Below are 4,980 nucleotides of genomic sequence, written 5' to 3'. Positions count from 1 at the left end.
ATTATTAATGTAAGTTCTATATATCACATTTTCATGGCATACTTAAGCTTAGCCAGACTGTAAAATAAGGCAAGTAAAAGCCAACTTTTGAGAAACACAAATAAAAGTGAAAATCTTACAAAAACATAGTTACAAAGTCTTTTCTAAAATATCTGGATGGCACTGCCTAATAAATCAGTCATTATATCTTTGAAATGAATGAAAATGTCTGTAATGTGAAGTGTTGCAGCATTTTAAGTGAATCATACAATGAGAATGTCACATTGAGTGTAGCCAAATATGGATTCCATTTATTGAATTTACATTATTTTTTAAGTCAATGTATGTAAGAGCTCATGACTGCTTCATAGCTTCTGTTCTTTAGGTAGCTTCACAGCCTCTGTTCTTTAGGTAGCTGAGGAAATTAAGTATAAGGGAAAAAAAAGTAAAAATTAGCATGGTTGAAAAATGGTTATATTACATCTTTCCTTGAGCAACACAGCTTCTCTCTAAACTGTTGCAATAACTACCATCAAGATACTAAGTTGCTTAAGTTGTATATGCAAAGCAATGAGTTACAGAGACTGATAGAATTATAATAGTCTCCTTTTTTGAATAAAATTGATCTATATAAATATGCGTCTAAATTTAATAACTGTCAGAAGTCACTACAACCAAATTTGTGATTCTAAATCTTACGGAAGCCTAAATTATCTCGGGGAAGAACTTTAAAAGCAATCTTCTGGGATGTCAAGTGATCTAATTAATTCCATTTTTAGTTTTTCAGTCTGTTTTCATTTTAAATCCTTCTTAATTTAAAAAATAATTAATTTTTTTCTCACAAAGAAGTAAAAAAAAGAATCAAATTGATTCTTGTTCTGTAGCATCACAGGGGATAGTGTGCCAAATTGTTGAATTGTTGAAAATGGCTTTACAAAAGGTATATATTTATTAAACATATTGTGTTGGTTTTTGTATTTTTGTAATATATGATCTAATAATTAAAGATATGTGTATCACTCCTCATTCACAAGAGTTATCAGTGTTAACATTCTAGCATTTGAATGTTCGATGCTTCTACAACACATACATATATCATTTTTTTTCCAAATTGTTTTGTTTCATCAATAGTATTTTCCAACTTTTTTCCCAGTTCATCATATATTGTAAAAATATTTCCATGTTTATATAATTATATCTCTTATTTTTTAGGCATTTTACATATTATTACATTGTAATGATAAAAGTTACTTTTGGTTTTGTTCTATATACCATACACTATTGTAAGGGCCTTTTGAGAAAATATGGTGGATTTTGTGGATTTGTTGCCAGTAAACATTTGTATACCTTTCTTCTGCGGTAGAGTCTAGAAGCAAAACATCCAGTTTCCAGACTAATATACCCAGACAGAAGCACTCTGTGAAATCCAAAAGGCGGAAGTAAGATGGTGGCCATACTTCTGAAGTTTCTGTTAGTACAGTGAAATACCTGTGGATACAGTATTTCTGGATATATTGTTGCAAGTTCCTGATTAGAAAAACTTCCTAAGAGTAGCTTATTTTGTAAAAAGAACAACAACAAAAAAACCTGATAAGTATAAAGGATGTATGACCAGTCATATGAAAGGTCACTATTAGTTCTGACACTTCCTAGCTCTTTATCTTGAACACATTAAATTACTTTACGGTGTTTGTTAAGAGAATCTAATATTCTTGCATGGATATTGAAGGATTTACTTGTAAACTATCTTCCATAGTTTCTGAAACAGAGTTGTTCTCAACTACTCTATTTAAGGCAATTCTTGGATATGAAAATATATAATTTATGTTTCTGGTTTTGACTTGTAGCTTCAAACAACAGATATGTGTTTCAGCTTTAGTCTCAAGAAAACAATTACAGGGGCTCCTCAGTAGTTCAGTTGGTTAAGCTTCCAACTCTTGATTTCAGTTCAGGTCATGATCTCATGATTTGTGAGATCGAGCCCTGCATCAAGCTCCAGGCTAACAGTGCAGGGCCTGCTTGGGATTCTCTCACTCCCTCTCTCTCTGCCCCTCCCCTTTCTTGTGCAATCTCTCCCCCTCTCTCTCAAAATAAATAATAAACATTTAAAACTTTATGTCTTTTGAGAGACAGAGAGTGAGTATGCATGTTTATGAGTCGGGGAGAGGCAGACTTTTAAATGCTTATTTATTTATTTATTGAGAGGGAGAGAGATAGACAGAGAGAGAAAGCGAGAGAGAATGCACAAGCAGGGGGAGGGGCAGAGAGAGAGGGAGTGAGAGAATCCCAAGCAGGCCCTGCACTGTTAAAGTGGAGCTTGACTCAGGGCTCCATCTCACAAACCATGAGATCATGACCTGACCCAAAATCAAGAGTTGGATGCCCAACCGACTGAGTCACCCAGGCACTCCATGAATAAATAATCTTTATTAAAAAAAAAGAACAAAATTATAACTTTAAGTTTAAATCAATGTGGTTTTTTTTCCTAGTAAAATAAAGAAGAGCTGTCAGATCCTCTTATTTCTGGCAGCCTTCTTTTCTGAAGACTTTGTCTGATCCCAGGAAATTTCAATAAATTTCAGTGCTCTTCTGCTGATTTTCTGTTCTTTTTTCCTGTTCCACGGAAAAGACTTAAAGGACAATAATCTTATTTATGGAAACAAACAATTGTTCTTGCATGCAATAGGTGCCATGCACACTTCATGCCCCAGTAGACATTTGATCAATGCTTCTTGATATAGTTTTTAGGAAATTATTTTGTACCTAAACATTTTTCTGCCCAAATGGTGCTTTTCCCATATATCACAATATTTTATTTTGCAAATTTGTTTTGTTTTTGCTTACTTTTATATTATTGATGATTCTGCCAGATTAACATATATATATTTAAATTACATATATGTATATATTTAAATTACATATATATATTTAAATTACATATATATATATTTAAATTGTGAAGAGAAGATATTTTTTCTTGAATTCCTCTTTATCATCCAATCTTAACACATCAGAAGGAATTCTTAGTGTCCATCCACCCCACTTTTGGGTATTTATTCAAAAGAATTGAAGAGATGTTTCCACTTCCACAATCACTGTAATAACCCAAATGCACATTGACAGATGAATGCATAAAGAAAATGTGGTTTATACATACAATGTAATATTATTCTGCCTAAAAAAAAAAAGAAAGAAAGAAAATCCTGCTCCATGCTACAGCATGAATCAATCTTGAGGACATTATGTTAAATGAAATGAAACGGTCACAGAAAGAAAAAAACTGCATGATTCCACTTACATGAGACATCTTTAATAGTTAAACTCACTGAAGTGGAAAGTAGAATGGTGGCTGATAGGATCTGGGGAAAGAGGGAAATGAGGAATTTATGTTCAGTGAGGGAAATTTCAGTCATGGAAAATGTTAAAGTTCTAGGGATATGTTGTATAACACTGCGCTCATACTTAACAATACTATATTGTAAAGTTAAAAATTAAGTAAGGGGGTAGATCACATGTTATGTATTTTACCACAATAATAAAAAAAAATTCTAAAGGTATAATGTGATCAATGCAGCTGGTAATACACTTACTTGATAAAAACTGTATGGCACCCACAATGTGTTACAAATCAAGGTAAAAAGGTTTCCTTAACATCGTGTTTTATGTTATTTATTTAAAAAATATTTTTTATTTAAAACTTATTTTATTTTTCCAACTGCATTGAAGAATAATTGACAAATATAATGAATTATATATATTTAAAGTGTATAACATGATATTTGATATACATATACATAGTGAAGTGATTGCCAAAATTAAGATAATTAACATATCCATCACCTCATATAGTTAACTCTGATATTTTTAAATGCTAAAGATCTTCTCTCAGCATATTTCAAGCATACAAAACAACATTCTTAATTATAGTCAACTATACTATACATTAGATCCTTAGAATTCATTTATATGATAACTGAGTTTGTAACCTTTGTCTTACTTCTCCCCACTTCCTCCTTCCCCCAGCTCCTGACAACCACCATTCTATTGCTTCTATTTCTACAAAATCAGACTTTTTTTCTTTCAAATTTCATGTACAAATGATAACATAATACCACAGTGTTTGTTTTTCACTTAGCATAATACCTTCCAAATCCATCTATGTAGTTGCAAGTGATAAAATTTCTTTTTTTCTTGTGACTGAATAACATTCCATTACATACATACCACATTTAAAAAAAATTAGTGTTTATTATTTTTGAAAGAGAGAGAGAGCAAGCCAGGGAGGGGCAAAGAGAGAGGCAGACACAGAGTCAGAGCAGGCTCGAGACTCCGAGCTGTCAGCACAGAGCCTGACACAGGGCTCGAACTCACGAGTTGTGAGATCATGATCTGAGCTATAGCCGGATGCTCAATCAACTGGGCCACTCAGACACCCCTTTACCATATTTTCTTTATTCACTCATCTGTTGGAGGACATTTAGGTTATTTCTATATGTTGGTAATTGTGAATAAGCTGGAACAAACATGAGAATACAGATATCTCTTTGAGATACTAATTTCATGTCCTTTGGATATATACTTAAGAAAAAAACTTCTGGATCATATAATAGGTCTATTCTTTAATTTCTGAAAAACTGACTCTGTCAGCTATGGTTAATAGCTATACCATAAACACTGTATTTTTAAAAGGTTTCATTATATTACAAAATTTACTTATATTTTTCCTTTTAAAATATTATAGCTGAGGGGCGCCTGGGTGGCTCGGTCGGTTAAGCGTCTGACTTCAGCTCAGGTCATGATCTCACAGACCGTGAGTTCGAGCCCTGCGTCAGGCTCTGGGCTGATGGCTCAGAGCCTGGAGCCTGCTTCCTATTCTGTGTCTCCCTCTCTGTCTGCCCCTCTCCCATTCATGCTCTGTCTCTCTCTGTCTCAAAAATAAATGTAAAAAAAAAAATTAAAAAAAAATAAAATATTATAGCTGAAGAAATGATAGGATTTTGA

General features: G+C 32.9%; 1 long non-coding RNA gene across 1 annotated transcript; it reads right to left on the bottom strand.

Moving 5' to 3' along the window:
* Positions 1-263: 263 nt before the first annotated feature.
* LOC122215028 lies at positions 264-3,339 on the bottom strand. The gene is made up of 3 exons (XR_006200202.1): positions 3,278-3,339; positions 1,327-1,467; positions 264-394 (listed from the first exon to the last, which is right to left on the bottom strand). It is a non-coding gene; the product is annotated as an uncharacterized LOC122215028 (long non-coding RNA).
* Positions 3,340-4,980: the final 1,641 nt, after the last annotated feature.

Source organism: Panthera leo, chromosome A3 (assembly GCF_018350215.1).
Source record: "Panthera leo isolate Ple1 chromosome A3, P.leo_Ple1_pat1.1, whole genome shotgun sequence".
In the NCBI taxonomy this organism is placed as follows: domain Eukaryota; kingdom Metazoa; phylum Chordata; class Mammalia; order Carnivora; family Felidae; genus Panthera; species Panthera leo.
This window is presented reverse-complemented; position numbering and strand designations above follow the sequence as displayed.